Here is a 23,705-nt window from a genome sequence, read left to right on the forward strand (position 1 = left end):
CTTAACTCCTACAACTTATTGGACCCACTTCGGTCAGGCTTTCGCTCTCAACACTCCACAGAGACAGCACTGACTAAAGTAGTCAATAATCTGGCCACTGCTAAATCTAAAGGCCATTTCTCACTTCTTATTCTTCTAGATCTCTCAGCTGCCTTGGACACTGTCGAACACTCTCTTCTCATACACACACACTACAATCCCTAGGTCTTCAGAACACAGCCCTTTCTTGGTTTACTTCCTACTTATCTAATCGCTCTTTCAGTGTTCCCTTCTCTGATTCTACCTCCTCCTCACTACCTCTGTTTGTTGGAGTACCACAAGGTTCAGGTTTAGGTCCTCTGATTTTCTCAATCTATCCCTCCTCACTAAGGAAACTATTCACTTCTTTTGGATTTGAGTATCATCTGTACACTGATGATACTCAGATCTATCTATCCTCCTCGGAATTGTCACCTACAGTATTGCTCCGTGTCTCTGAATGTCTTTCTGCCAATTCATCTTGGATTTCATCTCACCACCTCAAACTCAACATTTCCAAAACAATGTAATTATATTCCCATCAGCCAAGAGTAGTTACCAACCTGATATCTCTATCACTGTTGAGAACACAACAATTAATCCTACTCCACAATCTCACTGCCTAGGGGTCATCCTGGACTCTGAACTGTCCTTCATTCCTCACATTCAATCTGTCTCTAAAAGATGTTACATGCATCTAAAAAACATATCCAAAATGTGTCCGTACCTTACACAAGACACTGCAAAATCTCTTATCCATGCACTCATTATATCACTCATTGATTATTGCAATGACCTCCTTACCGGTCTTCCTAAGAAGAGACTCTCCCCGCTACAATCCACTTTGAATGCAGCTGCGATGCTGATCTTCCTGGCTAGATGTTCATCGTCTGCTGATCTGCTCTGTCAGTCCCTCCATTGGTTGCCTGTATATTACCGCATTCAATATAAAATACTTCTACTTACATACAAAGCCATCACTCTGACTACATCGACTTATATCTTCGCTTATCTCAAAATATATCCCCACCCGACCTCTCCTCTCTGCACAAGATCTGCGTCTCTCATCCACACTTATTACTTGCTCCCACTTAAACTTGCAGGATTGTTGTCGGGCAGCACCCACCCTATGGAATGCCCTTCCATGCATACTAAGGCCAGTATTCAATGCCTCTGATTCTCCATATTTTCTGGGGAATCAGGCAATTCCCCGGGTTTACAGGGAATTTTCTCACTGGAAAAACAATTCGCCCTATTCAATGGACACAATTCTCTGCAAATGAAGAGCGAATGTCTGGCGATTCTCTGTTTGTGATTCTCCGCGATTCGCCAGTGGTTTTCAATGGGGTTATTAGTGGAATTCGCCGAGAGTGTATTCAATGCTGAAGTGGAGAACTGCTTTCTCCAGTGATTTTCCCCAGATTCTCCATTTTACATTCATCATCTTTTTCTGGAGAACTGGAATGTGATCTTTGAAAATAAAGCGTTTTTTTATTTTTATTTTGGTGTAAAAAAATCTGATTTTTTTTCTCTGAAGGGGTATGCTATTTTTATTCATGTGCTTGCAGCACATGAATATATTTTAATTATTATTATTTATTTTTTTTAAACAATTTTTTTTTTTTACACATTCACCAGCAGGGGGCCGAGCCGGGAGACGCTCATTAATATTCATATATTCACTGCACACTCGTCCCGATCATTACACATGCACGATCGGGACCAGTGTGTAGCAGCTCCCTAACACAGCCCCCTGCCAGCTCTGGGGGCTCTCCCCGTGTCCCCCACAGCCCTCCTTCACCCCCGCAGTGTCCGGCGCAGGCAGGGAGGCTTCCATCTCCCTGCCTGCAGCCGTCCCCCAGCTCCCCGGCGGCATTCGCCGGGGGGGGTTAAAATTCGCCGCCAGGGGCAGAGAGCCCCTGAGGCGTTGAATAGGGAGAACGGGCGGCTGCCCGGCGAATCTCCCTACAGGGAGAATTGGGGAGAAAGTGCAGCGAATCCTACACAGGATTCGCTGCAGCTCCCCAGAGCAGGCATTGAGTACCTGCCTAAGACTCTCCTCTAGCTTCCAAAATTTCAAGTATTCCCTGAAAATTCACCTCTTCAGGCAAGCTTATCATATTCAGGACCCCACACAACCTCCTGTAGCATTTACAGTGTATATTTAATTGCATCCCACCAGGACTGTCCTGTAATCTGATGGGACTGCCATGCTATGGAATTCTATCCTTATGTATCCCTCCTATTAGCCCTATAGATTGAAAGATTGCGAGCAGGGCCCTCCTACCTCCATGTCAGTTTGTATCTACCCAGTTTGTTTATTCACTGTAGATTGCAATTGTAAAGCGCAATGGAATATGCTGCGCTATATAAGAACTGGATTTGCCCTTAGTTAAAATGGCCACTGTAGCATCACCATATATACACCTCTCTAGAATAAAAAGTGGGTGGGGACTGACACAAACAGGAAGTGCAATGATAGCTGGGACCTGCAAAAGAGTGCACCAGTGTGGCCAATTCCGCTTATAATTCTGCTTGTTTTTTTCCCAATTAGCTTGTTTTCCCTGCTAGTTGTGGGTAGCTTGTTTTTGAGGTTGTTGCCTTGTTCTCAGGGCCAGTCGTGGATTGGATGCTGCAGAACAAAGCTGGCTCGTGATTTGCTGTGCAGGGATCAGGTGGGTGGGTCTGCAAGAAGTGATCACTGCTCCCTGTAGCTGCTGTATGGTGTGCTGCCTGTTATCTTCAGGGATCAGGGTGACGGATAGAAGCAGGTATGTGTATGTGTGCTGCAGCAGCCTGTACATCAGCAGCCACTCAGCCTCCACATTCCAGGCTTCCTTATAGTTACTTAGCTCACACGGAAGCCGGGGCTGCTCTGGCCGTGCTCTGTGTGCTGCTGTACATTCCTCAGCAGCAGGGAGGGGGAGGACGGGGGACTGCTGCACTAATCACAGACTTATCAGAGGTGCAGCAGGGAGGGGGAGGATTGGGGACAGAAGCAGCACTCCTCCTGTACTAAAGGTGCCCGCACTCTAGTAAGATCTGCAATCATAAGATGCGCACATAAATTAGCCTTCAAATCTTTTGTCTGTCCTAGACAAAAAATTTCAGGCCAGCGCACCTCTTTACCAGAGATTTTTCTTAAGATCCCATGCACGTTCCTATAGATCTTTTGTCAAATCATCTGATCTTTCATGCAGCACATAAGATCAGAAGATTTAGCAAAAGATCCACGGGAGCGCGCATCGGACCGAAACCGGACGATCTTCGACCAATTATCAGTAAACATCGGATGATATATCGGCCGATTTATCGGAAAACGGCCAATCGGCCAAAAAATGTTCTAGTGTGTGGGCACCTTTACACAGATTACTGTGGTCATGAGGGGTCTGTAATACCCAACAAGGTATGTGATTATTCTGACCATGCCGAATATCTCATATACAGTGCTATTTTTCAGCAGGAACTCAGTTTCTGAACCTCTAATTAAATATGACATCATTAGGAACTAAAAATGTACTTTCCATAAGATTTTCCATAAGTTTGATTTTAAAGTCACCTGTGATTGCCTTTGTTTCTAAATACAATATATACATCTATCTCACCCTCCCTCTCTTTATTATATATATATTATTTTTTATTTAATTGATCCACCCCCAGACCTGGAGTTCCTGGACCTGTTTTTCCAGAAAAATAGTACTGCTTAAATATTTAGCCATTCATTATATTTATCTGTCACTCATCCCCACTGTGTATAATGCTGGGTGGTATTAGAAGAGTGATTGACAGCGTTATACACACAAAGTTCCCACCAAGCGTTATACACAAACCCGCCCCCCAGGGAAAAGACCAGTGTTATACACACTACCACCCCCTTCACATCACCTTCCCCCACCCAGCCAGGGCTACAGTACACGGGCCACCATTACTCCACAGCCACCAGGTGAGCGGCAGGTCTGCCCGCACCCCCGCGACCCACCCTCCCATGATTCGTGGGCCCCCGCGCCCCCCCTCACGATTTGCGGACCCCTGTGACCCCCCTTCCCGTGATTCACGCCCCCTGCGATTCACGGCACCCCCTGTGACCCCCCTCGCACAATTCACGGACCCCCATGACCCCCCTACTGCGATTCGCAGCCCCCCTCCTGCGTTTCAAGGACCCCCGCCCCCCCTTTCCCGCGATTCACGCCGACCCCCCCTCTCGCGATTTGCGGCCCCACTCCCACAATTCACGGACCACCACAAACCCCCTCCCATGATTCACGCCCCCCGCGATTCATGACACCCCCCATCGCCCCCCCTCCCGCAATTCGTGGACCCCCTCAACCCCCTCCTGCAATTCGCGCCCCCCCCTTCCCGCAATTTGCGGACCCCCTCTTCCCATGATTCACGTCCCCCCCCGTGCCTCCCCCCTCCCGCGATTTGTGGACCCCCACAACCCCCCTTCCCGCAATTCACGGCACCCCCCCCCCCTTCTGCGATTTGCGGACCCCCGTGACCCCCCTCCCGCAATTCAGGGACCCTCACAACCCCCCTTCCCGCAATTTGCGGACCCCCCCTTCCCATGATTCATGTCCCCCCCCGTGCCGCCCCCTTCCCGCGATTCACGGCACCCCCCCCCTCCTGCGATTTGCGGACCCCCGCGACCCCCCCTCCCGCAATTCAGGGACCCTCACAACCCCCCCTCCCGCCATTTGCGGACCCCCCTTCCAGGGATTAGAGCAACATTCAAAAGGTCGACATGGGGTTTTTCACTGGTTTTTTTAACCGAATGTCAACACATTCGACATGGACACAGTTTATAGTGCACCACATCTCCTCGCTTCACTCGGCTCACTATTTTATTCTCCCACCACGGCCTAGTGCATGGGTCTTCAACCTGTGGCCCTCCAGATGTTGTGAAACTACATGTTCCAGCATGCATTGACACATTTTTTCCTATAAGAGCATGCCAAAACTGTCAGGGCATGCTGGGACATGTAGTTCCACAACATCTGGAGGGCCACAGGTTGAAGACCTGTGCCCTAGTGGATGGTAGGGTATGAAATACCGCCTGTCGGCACAGGGCAGTTAAAAAACTGTCGAAAATCCCATGTCAACCTTTTGAATGTCGTCCTAGACACAGTCGAACTAATGACCTGTCGAACTAATGACCTTTTTACCTTGAATCAGGTTCACCTTTTCCCATGTCGATCTAGACCTATGTCGACCTAAAGACTGTCGACCATCATTCTGTAGACCAAATGACAGCATCCCGTACTAGTGATAGCACTAACCACACTGACTGCCCTCTATAAGGAAACCACTATATATATATATATATATATATATATATATATATATATATATATATATATATATGTCACTCACCAGTCTTGCAGCTTACATAAGTGTTTTTAATCAGGCAGCATGGCAGACAATTGTCCGGTCAACATTTCGATCCACCTCTAGGACCTTTGTCATGAGTCCTATATATGGAAAGCAGACTCTTGTGTCGCGCCCAGAGAATTGATGTCATTTTTTGTATGTTGGGGCTGCCTATCTCACAAGATCCCCTGTTGGAGGGGGAATATGGGAGCACAGTTGTGAGTTGGCGCCACTAATGATGATCTTCACAATTTCATCAGTCCATCCTTAATAGAATTCACTCTAGTATATAGAATGAGTCCAAATAATAAAAAAATGTATTAAAAATGTCTCTTAATCCACACAGTGGCAACAAGTCATCCAGATCTTAATGGTTTTCATTGAGACAATTCAAACGCTTGATAACAGCAGAAGAAACCCAACGCGTTTCACCCTTAAAGGGACTTCATCAGGGGTTAACTACAAAATTAATTGATAACATTTAGAATGTAAATTTGTTTAAAAATTGTAAAAAATAAAAATGGACTACATAATGGCATACTGGTACAGTACATTTTTTGGCTACATATGTCATGATTTATTTACATGAAAGGGATAAAAACATCAAGGGAGAAAATGGAGACAGGTGAACCGACATGGAACAGCAAAACAGATATACCATTTATGGTACAAGATAATGTGGTTAATTACATACCGCATCGTAAGGATTTAATAAGGCAGTCTTTCCCAAGAGGAATTAATTCCTATTAGGTGGTAAGTGAGTTCTTGAAACAGTATAACACCTAGTAAGGGATAATGAGAATTCCTTATCATAAATAGGTTTATTCCTTATCATAAATAGGTTTCACCTACTCTAATGTGGAGTTAATTCTCCCATTCAAATGGAGATTATTTGTTAAGCCATCTGTACAATTTGAGAGGAGTGCCCCACTCCATTGGTTGAGTAGACAAATGAAAGAAGTACCAATTAGTGTGTTTTCTGTGGATAAACCAACCGGCTGGGTGGCGGAAGAACTTTCTCCTGGATATGCTGCTAATATATTTGCAGTCTGATGTTACGTTAGTGGATAAGGTCTCTCTTTAATGGCAGTACCTATGTACAAATGTTCCATTTAGTGTGAAACCACTTATTGGGACTAAGAGGGTTATTTTGGTTCACTCTTTCTGACAAATTCCTTCTTAGATGGACAAAACCATGTGCACTGCAGGCGGGCAGATGCAACTTGTGCAGGGAGAATTAGATTTGGGTGACTTATTCTCAGTACTATTGGGATGGAATCTGACATAATTAAATCCCCATAAATGTAACATCTGGTAGGAATACATAACAAACTACAGAATAATTCATTACAAGCATATATCAGTTATGCAAAGTTCTACATACTATCTGCAATAGTCAATTTAGGTTGCTTACCCTTCAATGAGTGTGCTCTGGTCACAGGCTCTCTCTGAATGAGACTGCTCTATTCTCTGATGAGGGTTAAATAGGGCTAGGGGATGACATCACTTCCTCTCATTGGCTAAATAACTGGGATAATAAGACTGTTGATACTCTGTCATTTTGATACCCAAACGCCTTCCTGGTAAAGGGTTTGCCTGGAACTGAAGCCCCGGGTGGGGGCAGACAGGATCCTGCAGACTGGTGGGTGCCTGCAGGCCAGAAGACCATGTGTGCCACGGCCGGGGGGTCCTTCTGGTCCAGCCGGGGGACTCCTCTTCCCTCATTGCGGGGGGGCTGAGCTTACTCCCGCGCGTCACAGCCGGGTGAAGCGGCCAGGGGATCCTGGATACTTTTATGTAACAAAATCAAGCGCTTGTATTGTGAATATTGCTAATGTGCATGGCCCACAAAATAAGTAAAATAAAAATCAAATTAATAATAATAATAAGGGCCAGGGGATCCTGCTGGAGGCTGCGGTGGACTCCTCTGGTGGGGCCGTGGATGCTGCCACACTCTGACGCCCTCTGTCTCCTTCTCCACCTCCCTTCCACCTCTTCCTCTGTCTCTGCCTCCCTCGTGCTCGTCCTCTCCCTTCTGCAAGGCTCCCCTTCTCCGGTGGCCGGGGAGGAAAGCTCCGGTGGATGGGAGCTTGCATGTGTGTGGCCATCCTTGGCCCCACCAGATGCAAAAATATATATATACTAGGTGATTCATCGCGCCCTACGGGCGCTCTTCACACCGTCGTAAGGGGCTGCGCCCCCTTAATTTGTGAACGTTTGTATATGAGAAATATGGTTAGAATTGTATGAGAGATGCCTGTATTGCAACTTAGGTGTCCGCGAATCGCGGGAGGGGGGGTCACGGAGGGTGCCGCGAATTGCAGGAGGGGGAGTCGCGGGGGGTGCCGCGAATTGCAGGAGGGGGGGTTGTGGGGGGGTGGATGCTGCGAATCGCGGGAGGGATTGCAGAGAATCGCGGGAGGGGGGTCGCGGGGTGGGTTGCCGCAAATCGCGGTAGGGGGGTTACGGGGGCGGGGGTTGCGGCGAATCATGGTAGGGGGGGTCGCGGGGGGTGTGCCGTGAATCACGGGAGGGGGGGTCACGGTGTGGGGTGTGTGTGTGCCGTGAATCGCGGGGGTGGGGGGGTGTGACGCGAATCGCCACAAGAAAAAATCAACACAGAAAGGTCAACACATGTAAATGTTGACATAAGTGTGGCACTTCATTGGTGTCCATGTCGACACATGATAATGAATATGAAAACATTCAAAAAATTAAAAAAAAAAACTTCAAAAACTCATGTCAACCTTTTTCATTGTTGACCATAGCCATGTCAGTGTTTTCCATGAGCAATTTAATTCTGGAGCTGCTGCGAATCGCGGGGGGGGTGCCGCGAATTGCGGGAGGGGGGGTCGCGGGGGTGGGTGCCGCGAATTGCGGGAGGGGGGGTCGCGGGGGTGGGTGCCGCGAATCGCGGGAGGGGGGTTACGTGGCGGGGGTTGCGGCGAATCATGGGAGGGGGGGGGGTCGCGGGGGTGTGCCGTGAATCACGGGAGGGGGGGGCACGGGGTGGGGTGCCGAGAATCGCGGGGGAGGTGTGTGTGTGTGCCGTGAATCACGGGAGTGGGGGTTGTGGGGGGGGGGGGGGGGTGGGGGGGTGTGACGCAAATCGCCACAAGAAAAAAATCAACACAGAAAGGTCAACACATGTAAATGTTGACATAAGTGTGGCACTTCATTGGTGTCCATGTCGACACATGAGAATGAATATGAAAACATTCAAAAAATGAAAAAAAAAAACTTCAAAAACTCATGTCAACCTTTTTCATTGTCGACCATAGCCATGTCAGTGTTTTCCATGTGCAATTTAATTCTGGAGCTGCCGCGAATCACGGGGGGTGCCGTGAATTGCGGGAGGGGGGGGTCGCGGGGTTGGGTGCTGCGAATCGCGGGAGGGCGGGGTTCACAGGGGTTCCGGTGGGGGGTTGCCGCGAATTGCGGGAGGTGGGGGGTCACGGGGGGTGCCGCGAATCGCGGGAGGGGGGGTTGCAGGGGGGTGTGACGCGAATGGCCACAAGGAAAAAATCAACACAGAATGGTCAACACATGTAAATGTTGACATAAGTGTGCCACTTCATTGGTGTCCATGTTGACACATGACAATGAATATGAAAACATTCAAAAAATGAAATAAATCTTCAAAAACTCATGTCAACCTTTTTCATTGTCGACCATAGCCGTGCCAGTGTTTTGCATGTGCCATTTAATCCTGGGGCTGCCGCGAATCGCGGGGGGTGCCGCGATTTGCGGGAGGGGGGGGGTTGCGGGGGGTGGGTGCCGCGAATCGCGGGAGAGCGGGGTTCATGGGGGTTCCGGTGGGGGGTTGCCGCGAATTGCGGGAGGGGGGGGGGGTCGCGGGGGGGTGCCGCGAATCGCCGGAGGGGGGGTTGCGGGGGGTGTGACGCGAATCGCCACAAGAAAAAAATCAACACAGAAAGGTCAACACATGTAAATGTTGACATAAGTGTTGCACTTCATTGGTGTCCATGTCAACACATGAGAATGAATATGAAAATATTCAAAAAATGACAAAAAAACTTCAAAAACTCATGTCAACCTTTTTCCATTGTCGACCATAGCCGTGTCAGTGTTTTCCATGTGCAATTTAATTCTGGAGCTGCCGCGAATCACGGGGGGGTGCCGCGAATCGCGGGAGGGGGGGTCGCAGGGGAGCGGGTGTTTTTGCCGCGAATCGCGGGAGGGGGGGGGGGAGGTTTTGCCGCAAATCGCGGGAGGGGGGCGCTCACCTGGTGGCTGTGGAGTAGCAGTGCTGGGCAACATGGGAAGGCAGTGGGTGTCTGGCACTGTCTGTGGGCTCACTGGGCTGGTTCTCTGTCACATACCTCCCAACATGACCCTCTCCAGGAGGGACACAATGCTCTGTTTCTAGACTTCCCCTTAATGTATGATTGCCATCACCTGTTTTAAACTGGTTAATTTCTCAGAAAGGTGTTCAGCACAGATGAAGGCAATCACACATTGGCCCTTATTCTGGTTGGTGCGGTCGAGCCGCATATGCGGCTCCGACCGCACCAGACGAATCCCCGCCTACAAGACGGATCGGCACGGCCGTCCGTACACGGACGGCTGCCGATCCGCATGAAAATGGCGGGGCGTACGCCTCCACCATGTTGGGAGCTGCCCCCTGCATTCGATGGTCGATGACCATCGAAGGCAGGGCCGCACGCTCCCCCCGCTCACGCAAGCTTAGAGCACACGGACAATCGTCCGTGTGAAAGCTTGTATTGGGGCGGGCAGCTGACATCCGGCGATGTCAGCTTTCCGCCCCCATCACTGGCGTCATAGCCTCATTACCATGCATACGCCCCGCGTTTGCATGGGAACGCCCATGAAACGCTGGGCGTATACATAGGGTAATGAGGCTATTAAGCCCCTCACACCCCTATACGCCCCCTTTGCGGCGTCTAAATTTTTTACTCGGCTAATTCCCCTGCACATGCGCAGAGTGACCTCTGCGCATGTGCAGAGTGTAAACATCGGCGGTACGGCCGCACGCGGGCCGTACCGCTCAGATCAAAATAAGGGCCATAAAGAGGAAAGTCCAGGAACAGAGCGTTATAGACACAGACACCCACTTTGAGTGACAGATGTAGCCAAATATATAGGAGATTTGTATATATAAATGTCCAAAAGAACAGCACTCAGGAGGCAGTTATTAAACAAAAAAAACAAGTCTGTATTAAAGAACAAGCTTTCGGGGTGTGACCCCCTTCATCAGGTCTGTACCTGATGAAGGGGGTCACACCCCGAAAGCTCGTTCTTTATTACAGACTTGTTGTTTTGTTTAATAACTGCCTCCTGAGTGCTGTTCTTTTGGACATTTGCATAATTTTTTTTTCGGGCACCGGGGCCTATTGTCATTTGAGCTACTAGAGAGTGCCGGTTGATTTGGATCTTTATTTGTATATATAGATATACTTTCTTACAGGGATGTTATTAGTCTAGTGCTATTCGGTCCCCCACACCATTAGTACCAACAAACATATTCAAAAAATAGAAAATAGAAAACTGGATGTGTTCCAGGTCCATCTCCATCACCAGAAGCAATTTAACGGACTATTTTCATTTAGGCCTTGCGGGGCTACAGTGTCCAGTGTGTAGATCGATTTCACTTTGCGTTGCCGTAAAGTTCTTTTTCGGTCCCCACCATGAATTGGTTTGGATACATGTTCACTCAACATTGATTTAATGCTGGCTTCCATATTCCAGACAATGTTTTGACACTGGTTTATCCATTTTACCAGTCTCTAAAGCCAGTCTGATAGTATACCTGTGGTTGGCCATGCGATCTCGGAATGGTCTTGTAGTCATCCCAACATAATACGACCCACAGGGACATCTCAGCATGTATATAGCAAATGCCAAAGTACGTGTTAGTCGATATCGGATCTTTATCCGCTTTCCAGTTAGTGGATGAGCCAATGTCCCTCCAATCAGGTTTATTGGCCTGCAGCCATTGTGAACAACTGATAGGGACACCTTGCTACAAGCCACCAGCCAGCATCTGGTACAACTAAAGTAAAATTTACTGATTTCCCAATTTTTACGGGTTTTACTAACAAACTCCCCAGAGGAACTTTTGGTGATACAACTAAATGAAATGAAGTTTAGATTTCTAGAGAGAGGATTTGCACCAAAAACAATTGAACAATGTCTTCACAAAGCAAAAGCTCCATATCGTTCACCAACACCAAAGACACAAGATACGAAAGATCAGAGAATGGTACATGTGAATACTTTTGATCACACAGCACAGACAGCCAACGGCATTTATCAAAAACATTGGCCCACGATTACGAGGGATCCAGGTCTGAAATGGCAAAAACATCCACCACCAATGATGGCATACCGCAGGAGTCCTAACCTGCAGCAGATCTTAGTATGACCAACTTCAAAGGGTTCACAATGGCTGCGGTCCAGTAATACATCTCATGTGAAATAGAAACTCCCATCTTAGTGACCTTCCCCCACAGAGCGTGAATCCACTCCGGATTTCCACTGTTCTCTTAATGGTTAGACCCATCTGTGTGCAGAGACAGCAGTGTCCGGTGAGCGTATCCATCACCATGGTAACTGTAAATAAGCAATACTAATCTTAAGAGCACATTGATTGGCTTATACTATACAGGTAGAGATGCAAACCTAGACGGCAAAGCCTTGCGATAAAGCGCAAGGAGAGACTGAATGGGGGGAATTTACTAAGATGTGTATTCTACTTTACATGTGATGTTGCTATGGGCAATAGAGTGACCAACTCATCCCTTTAATCCGGGACACATATTAATTACACAGGTTTTGTGGCAGTTTAAAACCAGGTGAAATGGAGTCTTGAGGTGTGGCAGTTTAAAACCAGGTGAAAGCCAGCCACAGAACCTGTGTAATTAATATGTGTCCCGGATTAAAGGGATGAGTTGGTCACCCTAATGGGCAACCAATCAGAATCCACTTCTTATTTATTTCGAACCCTCTAGAACTGGGGTAGCCAACCCTAGTCCTCGAGAGCTACCAACAGTGCATGTTTTGCAGGTCTCCTCACAGAATCACAAGTGAGCTAATTAGCTCCATCTGTGGATCTTTTAAAATGTGTCACTGATTAATGAGTGCAGCTGTGCAGCAGCTAGGTTGTCTGGAAAATGTGAACTGTTGGTAGATCTCGAGGGCTAGGGTTGGCTACCACTGCTCTAGAAGATAGTAGACAGGATCTGATTGGTTGCCCGTAGCAACATCACATGTGAGGTAGAATAAACATCTTCGTAAATTTCCCCCTTTGATTCCTATTGGGAGAAAATGCTGTATACTGCAAATAACACATTACTATTATTATTATTATTATTATTATTATTTACCGCACAAGCATTAGAGAGAGCTGTTGTTGCAGGGAGGTGGAAAGTTGTGGAAAATGAATAGCATTAGTGTTTCTGCTTTCCAGTATCATACGCTAGTCATCAAATACTGGACGAGAGATTCCACCATGTCCAAGGCACTGATAGTATTAGCTTCTGCCTGTCACATATGACTGCTCTGTTGCATTTATTGCAGTGCAGAGTGTCCGCTCGGCTGTCTGATAAATGTAGGGTAGGGATTTATATCACTGTATATGTCCCCTATAGATAGAGAGAGTCTGGGAAATTAGAGAGTATCTGTTCTGCTGTCTGACGTCTGCTATATAAGCAGATATATAAATTATAGGCCCTTATTCTGGTTGGTGCGGTAATATCCGCGTGCGTTCGTGCCGCCGATGTTTTGTGTCTGCGCATGTGCGAACGGGACGCACGGCCACATTCCGCATGAAATGTGTACACTACGAACAGGGGGTGGAGAGGGGCGTGAAGGGCTGTTTGGGCTCATTACCATATGTTTACACCCCGCGTTTCATGGGCGTTCCCATGCAAACGCTGGGCGTACGTATGGTAATGCGGTCGTGACGCACGTGTAGGGGGCGGACATATGACATTGCCGGATGTCAGCTGCCCGCCCAGATCCCTGCTTTTGCACAGAGAAATATCCGTGTGGTCTGAGGTTGCGGGAGCTGCCTGACCACTCGGTCCTGCATTCGACCATCGAATGATGGGGGAGGTTCCCTGAGATGAAGGAGGTGTATTCATGAGAAATACACTCGTGCTCCTTGCGGTCAGCAGCTTACCGTATTCGGATGGAGTGAGCGATCCATACGAAAGGTTAGGTTTAGGACGCACGGTCCTGGCCGCATATTCGGCTCCGTCCGCACCGACCAGAATAAGGCCCATAGAGACAGGTAGCGGTTTTTGCTGTCCTGAACTGGCTGTAATCACTATTTTCTGATGCTCTGGCAGCGTTTCTAGCTGTCAGAATGAGAGAACCGTTGTAGTATAGAGATCTATGTATAGAGCCACTTAGAATGCGTCAGATAGGAGTTTTAAGCAGTTTGTTTAAACTATCTAAACAGTATTACACATGAAGGCAATTTAATACAATCGTTTATAAAAAGTAGCTTTCTCAGCACACATGAAGCAATTTAAAACAATTGATATGCAGAGGTCGTTGTTTCTGTTTATTCAGAATCTCTATTTATCAAATGAATACACCCAAAATGCGAGATCTATGTATAGAGCCACTTGGAATGTATCAAACAGGAATTTTAAGCAGTTTGTTTTAAACTATCTAAGCAGTATCCAATATAAAGGCAAATTGAAACAATTGTTTCTGCAAAGTAGCTTTTTTAGACATATGAAGGAATTCAAAGCAATTGATATGTGGAGGTACTGTTCTGTTTATTCAGGACCTCTAATTGCCAAATTAATACACTCAAAATGCCAATTTCAATGTTACTGAGAAATATAACAGTATATCAGTATATCTATAGCATAGTTCAAAGGATAAGAGGGTAAGGAAAAGCCGGGAGCTTCCTATGTGGCAGGAACACATATGATATATTGTATGCAGCCCTTTCACAAGTGATGTATCACATGCGACCCCTGTTCCCCGCATGCAGGTCCGACCTTCACTCAGGCCTGATATGCACAGGGCATCGCATCGGATCCGATGGCATGTCATACAGATGGGGCCAATCCATTGCCGTGCCACCAGCTCACCATATCTCAGTAGCTGGTGGGTTAGGATGTGTGGGCACCCCGTTCTGTCGGACAGAACGATGGGAACCACTCTAATGAGAGTGGCCCCATCTGTACACATCTAGTTTGGGCCAATTTCTCAGCCCGATCCATCGGAGATGGATGAAATTGGCCCAAATCGCTGTAAAACTTCTCCGAGCTTTGTATCTCTACCCGTATAATATAAGCTAAACGATGTGCTCTTAGATCAGTATTGATTATTTACAGTTACCATGGTGATGGATACACTCTGTTAATTAAGAGAAGAACGGAAATTCAGGGCAGATTCACGCTCTTTGAACCTACACCGGAAGGTAACATTTATACCGTTGTGTCTGACGATGGTTGGAATAAAGTGAAACGTTATATGAGGTGACGGACTATCTGACTCAGTGAGACCAGTCTGTGAGTGCCGCCAATTTACACCAGTATATGTGAGTTATTCCTATCACCATTGTCTCCTTATACTCAGGTGCAGATCTGTATTGCCGTGACTGCTGTATGATCTCTGTAACTGAAGGCAGAAATATAACCGGATCCTCCTCTCCCCTCCGGTGTATGTGGGAAACTGCGGCCGGCCAGTGATACGGGAGAGTAAGGTGAGCAGAGCAGCTTTTTATGCCAAGCCAGGCAGTCCTGAACTGAAAGTGACAGCAGGTCATGTAGCCAAGCCAGGCAGTCCTGAACTGAAAGTGACAGAGCAGGTCGTGTAGCCAAGCCAGGCAGTCCTGAACTGAAAGTGACAGCAGGTCATGTAGCCAAGCCAGGCAGTCCTGAACTGAAAGTGACAGAGCAGGTCGTGTAGCCAAGCCAGGCAGTCCTGAACTGAAAGTGATAGAGCAGGTCATGTAGCCAAGCCAGGCAGTCCTGAATTGAAAGTGACAGAGCAGGTCGTGAAGCCAGGTCAGGCAGTCCTGAACTGAAAGTGACAGAGCAGGTCGTGTAGCCAAGCCAGGCAGTCCTGAACTGAAAGTGACAGAGCAGGCCGTGTAACCAAGCCAGGCTGTCCTGAACTGAAAGTGACAGAGCAGGCTGTGTAGCCAAGCCAGGCAGTCCTGAACTGAAAGTGACAGAGCAGGTTGCGTAGCCAAGCCCGGCAGTCCTGAACTGAAAGTGACAGAGCAGGTTGCGTAGCCAAGCCAGGCAGTCCTGAACTGAAAGTGATAGAGCAGGTCGTGTAGCCAAGCCAGGCAGTCCTGAACTGAAAGTGATAGAGCAGGTCGTGTAGCCAAGCCAGACAGTCCTGAACTGAAAGTGACAGAGCAGGTCATGTAGCCAAGCCAGGCAGTCCTGAACTGAAAGTGATAGAGCAGGTCGTGTAGCCAAGCCAGGCACACCTGAACTGAAAGTGACAGAGCAGGTTGCGTAGCCAAGCCAGGCAGTCCTGAACTGAAAGTGACAGAGCAGGTCATGTAGCCAAGCCAGGCAGTCCTGAACTGAAAGTGTTAGAGCAGGTCGTGTAGCCAAGCCAGGCACACCTGAACTGAAAGTGACAGAGCAGGTTGTGTAGCCAAGCCAGGCAGTCCTGAACTGAAAGTGACAGAGCAGGTCGTGTAGCCAAGCCAGGCAGTCCTGAACTGAAAGTGACAGAGCAGGTCGTGTAGCAAAGCCAGGCAGTCCTGAACTGAAAATGACATAGCAGGTCGTGTAGCCAAGCCAGGCAGTCCTGAACTAAACGTGATAGAGCAGGTCGTGTAGCCAAGCCAGGCAGTCCTGAACTGAAAGTGACAGAGCAGGTTGTGTAGCCAAGCCAGGCAGTCCTGAACTGAAAGTGACAGAGCAGGCCGTGTAGCCAAGCCAGGCAGTCCTGAACTGAAAGTGACATAGCAGGTCATGTAGCCAAGCCAGGCAGTCCTGAACTAAACGTGATAGAGCAGGTTGTGTAGCCAAGCCACGCAGTCCTGAAATGAAAGTAACAGAGCAGGTTCTGTAGCCAAACCAGGCAGTCCTGAACTGAAAGTGATAGAGCAGGTCGTCTAGCCAAGTCAGGCAGTCCTGAACTGAAAGTGACAGAGCAGGTCGTGTAGCCAAGCCAGGCAGTCCTGAACTGAAAGTGACAGAGCAGGTCGTGTAGCCAAGCCAGGCAGTCCTGAACTGAAAGTGACATAGCAGGTCATGTAGCCAAGCCAGGCAGTCCTGAACTAAACGTGATAGAGCAGGTTGTGTAGCCAAGCCACGCAGTCCTGAAATGAAAGTAACAGAGCAGGTTCTGTAGCCAAACCAGGCAGTCCTGAACTGAAAGTGATAGAGCAGGTCGTCTAGCCAAGTCAGGCAGTCCTGAACTGAAAGTGACAGAGCAGGTCGTGTAGCCAAGCCAGGCAGTCCTGAACTGAAAGTGACAGAGCAGGTCGTGTAGCCAAACCAGGCAGTCCTGAACTGAAAGTGATAGAGCAGGTCGTCTAGCCAAGTCAGGCAGTCCTGAACTGAAAGTGACAGAGCAGGTCGTGTAGCCAAGCCAGGCAGTCCTGAACTGAAAGTGACAGAGCAGGTCATGTAGCCAAGCCAGGCAGTCCTGAACTAAACGTGATAGAGCAGGTTGTGTAGCCAAGCCACGCAGTCCTGAACTGAAAGTAACAGAGCAGGTTCTGTAGCCAAACCAGGCAGTTGTGAACTGAAAGTGACAGAGCAGGTTGTGTAGCCAAGTCAGGCAGTCCTGAACTGAAAGTGATTGAGCAGGTCAGGTAGCCAAGCCAGACAGTCCTGAACTGAAAGTGACAGAGCAGATCGTCTAGCCAAGCCAGGTAGTCCTAAACTGAAAGTTACAGAGCAGGTCGTGTAGCCAAGCCAGGCAGTCCTGAACTGAAAGTGATAGAGCAGATTGTGTAGCCAAGCCAGGCAGTCCTGAACTGAAAGTGATAGAGCAAGTTGCGTAGCCAGGTCAGGCAGTCCTGAACTGAAAGTGACAGAGCAGGTCGTGTAGCCAGGTCAGACAGTCCTGAAGTGAAACTAAACTGTGCGTGTGTGTGTGCGTGTGTGTGTGTGATTGGAGAGTGAGGTGCAGGAGAGGAGTGGAGGGGCAAATATTTAACCAATATTTTTTGTTGCTCTAAGTGTCACAAATATTTGCAGTAGATTTTTCTACTGAACTCTATTCTGACGAATAAGATTATACAATTTATCCTACCCAAACAAGGGGACATAAATTCATAACCTGAAAGGTGTTCTTCTAAGAAGTGTAAATATTATATGTTTTGTGTGTCCTTATGTATGTGTGTGTGTGATGTATAGAGTTATCTTATAAAGAATTAATAAAAGCGAAGTTTTACGAAAAAAATCCATAGGGGAATTCCCCCTACTACACCCCAATAAACACTAAATTACCACTTAGATTCCTAGGACTTGTACAACCCTCTAATTGACTGAACGCTATCATAACAATCATATTGTCTGACAAGAGTGCCCCAACAAAAAGGGTCTTTTTCTTTCTATCTTCCACACTCAGACTGATACAAGCACTCACATACTCTGCCAAACAAGTGCATACTGAGCACTGGCATGGAGGGCCTTGTGATTACGTCAATGGGTCACGGATACTGACTCAAAATGCAGTGTGGAGTGTCTACTCTTTATGGGGGAAAGGTTGTTTGGGAGCGAATTAGATGACTGGATTTCTTGTATAATCAGTTTTTATTGATTATTATAGGAAATAACAGGGGATGCAAACCTTGAAACATTGAATTATGCGAACAGTCTGCTCATCTTGGCACAGCGAGACATATAGTCGTCAACAGTAAACAATCGTATAACTGTACTTAATAAGGTCCTCAAAAGTCTATGAAATCGTTTAGAAATAATAGTTTGGGGCACAAAAAGAGGAGTGTGATGTGGGTGTTCACATTAGTGTGGACAGATTGGGTACATGAAGTTGGGGGGGGATATCTGGTGAGAGGGGGGAGAAGAGGGGAGAGGAAAGAGGGGGATAACGAGGGGGGGAGGCAGGGCCGGTGCAAGCCCTGTGAGCGCCCGAGGCAACCTAACCCCCGCCCGCCCCTCCTCTCTGGGGGGGGGGGGGTGATACACGGGGATTGTCGCTGGGGGGAGGGGGGGTGCGCGGGCGATACACGGGGATTGTCGCTGGGGGGAGGGGTGGAGGGGGGGTGCGCGGGCGATACACGGGGATTGTCGCTGGGGGGGGGGGAGCGGACGCAACCGCAACCCACAGGCGTTATGAACAGCGCATGGGGGGGGGGGATCACGGACGGGAGTCAGGCGCGGGGAGGGGGGCGCACGAACTCACCTGCTGCTGACTGCTCTCAGACCTGCTGCCGGGTGCCGGGCGGGCGCAGGACTACACGGCGGCGGCAGCAGCAGAAGACAGGGGAGAGCCGGTCACCGGCGCGGCAGCAGTTAATTGCAGGAGTCGGACTATTCCGGTGCGGAGGGGGGGCGGGGAGAGAGCTGAGCTGAGCTGCACTATTGATTGGCAGCGTGCGGTGCCGCCCTCCAGTAGGCAGCGCCCTAGGCAAATGCCTAAGTCTGCCTAATGGTAGCTCCGGCCCTGGGTTGAGGGGTCTGACCTTTCCCGAGAATGGGGTGGTAGAGGCAAATTGAGGCTACTATAGTCCGAAACTGGATCCAGCTGATTTACCTGCAAATAGAATCTTTGTATTCCTGTGAAGATTTATAGTCCAGCCAGGGAAGCCATATGGCTGCAAAGTCTGAGTGTTTATCCACTGATGATAATAAGACGTCTTCCATGGACATGTAGTGATCAATTTTGGTGAACCAGGATTTGCGTGTGGGAGGGATCGTGGATTTCCACAGGACTGGTATGGCAGCTCTTGCAGCGTTACCAAGGTGTCTGAGCAATGAAGTTTTGTAGGAGGAAAGCGGGGTGGGGGACAGGTTCAGCAACCAGAAGGCAGGAGTTGCGGGAAGGGAGATATGGATTATTTTTTGTGAAGTCCTAATAACATCGGTCCAAAAGTGGGTAATTAGCGGGCAAACTTTGTGACATCCTTATCATATTGAGACCCCATATGGATGATAGAGAAAATAGGATTTTATTACCTACCAGTAAATCCTGTTCTCATAGTCCATATGGGATACTGGGCGCCCGCCTCAGTGCGGATTTCTTCTGCATCTGGTTGTCACTATTATAGTTGTGACGTTCTTGCCTGTTGCCTAAAGTATGTTGTCACTTGAGTGACTTTATGTTTATTATGTTTCAATAAGTTTTTAACAGTTCTGTTAACTGTTATTGTGTTTGTTGTGTTGTGCTGGTATGAATCTCACCACATATCATGTATACGCATATCCTTTTCTCACATACGTTCATTCTCCTTTGGGCACAGTTTTCCTTAACTGGCTTGTGGGTGGGGATGTGGAGGGGAGGAGCCAGTACACCCATTCTGAAGAAAGTTATATGTGCCTGTCTCCTGCGGAGAACCCTCAATTCTCATTATATTGAGACCCCAGTATTCCATATGGACTATGAGAATAGGATTTGCCATTAGGTAATTAAAATCCTATTTTTGTTTTTTTTTGTATCTGATTCCCAAGCACCAAACCTCTCCAGCTCTCTAACATAGAAATGTGTGAACCCTGGTTCCTCTGCACACTTCACACTGAGCTGAGTGAATGTGAGATGATCACTTTGTTCATATCCCTATGATGTGCCTGGAGAGTGTGGTGACATCCTACTGCATCAGCTGACCGTAGGGGGGATAGGATCACTAGCATGTGCTACCCATGTGTGGTCAGTATTGTATGTTCTGTACATCTGAGGTCAGAGGAAAAACATTATACAACAATGATAGACACATTAATATACCGTGTATACTGTAGGAGGGTAGAGGTCTTTGTGCTGTATGTGTGACTGCAAATAAAGTCCCAGCAATTTGGGAACACAGAGATGTGTCCACATGCATCTATCCCCCACTCACCACAAGTCGGGTTACACATAACATGTGAGCGCACTATGACTGGGTACCGCCAAGCGTCTGATCATGTGACTTTTTTTGTTATGCTCATTATTCACAAAGTGATGCGATAGGACACACAAGCAGCTTCTGCTTATTAAAATATGTGGCATTCCTATATATTGTGTGTGACCACTGCTGTATCTGCATAGCAAAAACTGGAAAACACTAAAGTAGCATTTCTTATGTAGACACAATGCAGGGATTCCACATATTTTAATTATCAGAAGCTGCTTGTGCGTCCTTGTCACATCGCTCTGCGAAGAAGATGCATTTTAATGGAAAAGACAGGTGTTTAAGCAGCGCTGGTTGGAAAAAAATGTGTGATCAATTGGAATGGTTTCACAATAGAAGCATACAATTTATTATACACAATGTAGTCAAATGATTAAGAAATGAGCAGTATTTGTATTACTAAGCAATTGCTGTAAGATAATAAAAAATGAAAAAATAAAAAAATATATAAAAATTATAAAAAAAATGCTAGTGCACTAGACTGTCCCATGATTCCTGGTGTAGCAGGGGGGATATGTGGCAATATTTGTGGGATCAGTCTGTTCATATTATGCCCTTTTTACATCATACCCAAATTATTGAGTGTATTACCGTCCACTGGTGGGTAGCCGTCCTGTGCTGTCAGCAACCTCCTCAGCAGATGTTATGCTGTGCAAGTGGATGTCCAAATTAACTTGAAAGGTGCAAGGCGCTGGCAGTAAATGGAGATACGGCTCCTGTTCTGGAACTAGTGGAGGTTTCCAATAAAGGGCTGGTTCGGATAGGTCCCAATCGAGAGTGACAGGAAAACAAATGCCAGGAATCTGGGTAGTACTCCTTCAATAGGGTCTGGGTGGCATTCCACAGCTTTACCAAAGGATAGGGTGTGTTTGTTCCCTGGGGGGTATTTATACTGCTTCAGGAAGTAGTAATTGATCACATGATACATGGTCACATGGTACATAAGAATGAAAAGGAGGCAAAGTACATTCATATCAACAACATACATAATGTTTTTTGTTTTTTTTATAAACTTTCTAGAATGGGAGTTGTTTAAGGATATTTCTAATATTATGGTGGTGATTCATTGGTGGACAGAGGTCATGTGTCCCGGCTAGTCTCGCAATAATCTGTGTTCTTACAGGTGTTGTTAGTATTGTTAGCCTGTATTGGCTGTTATACATTCACGTCTGGGGATTCCCGAAAAAAAACGCCACCAAAAAGTGTGGTGTTTATTTACTCTTTCTATAGGTTAGTTGACCAAGTGGGGTGGAAGTGTTAGCAGGAATGCTGCACTTCATTCTCCCTCCAGAGAAGTGAAGGAGCATGCACCCGGTGACCGGAAGTGTATACAGCGCACACGCCAAGGACGGAAGTGCGTCATTCGAAGTGCGGGTGTTCCCAGGAATAGTGCCCTGCATAACACTATGGTTTGGCTGCCGGAAGTGGGGCTTTAATGGGACTATAAGATGACAGAAGTGGGGCATATATGCGTCCCATTTTGGATATATAAGGATACATGTACAAAAAAAGGGTCTTTGCAAAGAATTATTGCTGAAAGTGATAAAGATTTTAATTTTATGTATACAGTGGCAGATTCTTATAATACAATAATACAATATTTGTATGAAATATTTTTGATGTGAGATTGTGTTATCGGTGAACAATTATTTCCATTCAAGTCCTTTAACTGACACATTTCCTATCAAAATATACAGAAGGGAAAGAATGGGGAGAGAGAGGGGGGGGGGGGGTTAATGCTTAGTATTCTAACAGCTCAAACTGTTGCAATATGGATTTATTTCGCATAATCTTAGTAAATAGTGATTTATGACAGAAAAAATATTTTCCTAATCAGTTGTTTATTTTTTATTAATATTTATATTATAAATTCTATGCATTATTTATTTATTTATTTATTGTAAAGGTTCCTTTTTCACTTTTTTTTATCTCAAAGTCATTTTCTCCTTTGAGAAAGCAGGGAAGGGGAGGGGGGAGGAAGGGAGAAAAAGTGGGGGGAGTGGGGCTATATCGAAAATAGGTTTAATTATTAACAGATAGCTTAGTTAGGCAAACTCATAATAGAATATTTAGTTCAACAGACTCCTTTCGGCCTCCTGGATGAATTGAACCTAGTTGATGCATCCAGAAGACCTCCTGACGGGCAAGGCTTCTAAGGAGGTCTCCCCATCTTGGTGTTGGGGCAATGTGTTCTATTCCGACAATTTTCAATTCTGAGGGGTCCATATTATGGTGAAGGAAGAAGTGTTTTGATACACTATGAGTTAGAATCCCTTTCATAATATTTTGTCGGTGCTCAAGGAACCTAATTTTTAGTTATCTGGTCATGCGACCTACATAGTGAAGGTTACGGTTACACCTCAGAACATATATGATATACGTGGAGTTACAGTTTATGAATTGTGTTATGACATAAGGTTTTTCGGTACTTATGTAGTATCTGGGCTGCCGATTTCTAAATCGGGTCGGATCGGGAGATCGCATCGCATCGCATGCGACCATGCGATTCGATGCGATGCGATGCGATGCGATGACCCGATTTTTCCATAGGAATCAATGTTAAAATGGACTGAGTCCATTTTAACATGGAATTCAATGGGAAAAATGGGTCCTTTTCATACCCCTACTATCCAAGTGGGCATGGAGTTGGATATAAACCTGTGGCGAGCGTAGCGAGCCACCGAGCCCGAAGCGTGGCGAGCGAAGCGAGCCCCGCGAGGGGACGAATACCGTCCCCTCGCGGGGCTCGCTTCGCTCGCCATGCTTCGGGCTCGGTGGCTCGCTACGCTCGCCACAGGTTTATATCCAACTCCATGCCCACTTGGATAGTAGGGGTATGAAAAGGACCCATTTTTCCATAGGAATCATTTTAACATTGATTCCTATGGAAAAATCGGGTCATCGCATCCGATATCGGATGCGATGCGATGCGATATCGCATCGCATCGCATCTGATTGTATGCCTTAACTTAAGGCATACAATCAAAAAATCGGCAGCCCAGATACTACATAAGTACCGGTTTTTCTTTTTGTGAAACTTGATAAGTCTTTGTGTTCATCATATGTGTGCACGTGTTTCATTTATAGCAGCCCTTTGGTTTGGTTGGAAGCCATGTGTTCATAGAATCCGGAATCTGATCTATATTTTTCAAAAAGCTGGGAGCCAGTTTTTTGAGAGTGGTGTTCTTCTTGAAGATGAATGGGGGTTCAACTAGAAGGGATTGGTTCAGTATTGGGTCTTGTTTGAGGATGTTGTAGTTCTTTTTTTATGATT

At 47.1% G+C, this 23,705-nt stretch overlaps 1 protein-coding gene across 1 annotated transcript in view; it reads left to right on the forward strand.

Annotated features, from left to right (window-relative positions):
* The first annotated feature begins 2,567 nt into the window (after nucleotides 1-2,567).
* The window catches only part of LOC146076001 (uncharacterized), a 32,715-nt gene continuing 11,577 nt past the window's right edge, over nucleotides 2,568-23,705 (forward strand). The window contains exons 1-2 of the mRNA XM_083185759.1: nucleotides 2,568-2,789; nucleotides 14,968-15,094. The gene's annotated coding sequence lies outside the window, so the exon portion shown is untranslated. The remainder of the gene's footprint in view (nucleotides 2,790-14,967; nucleotides 15,095-23,705) is intronic.

The sequence above is a fragment of the Crinia signifera genome, chromosome 4 (genome assembly GCF_055691185.1).
Source record: "Crinia signifera chromosome 4, ASM5569118v1, whole genome shotgun sequence".
Lineage (NCBI taxonomy): Eukaryota > Metazoa > Chordata > Amphibia > Anura > Myobatrachidae > Crinia > Crinia signifera.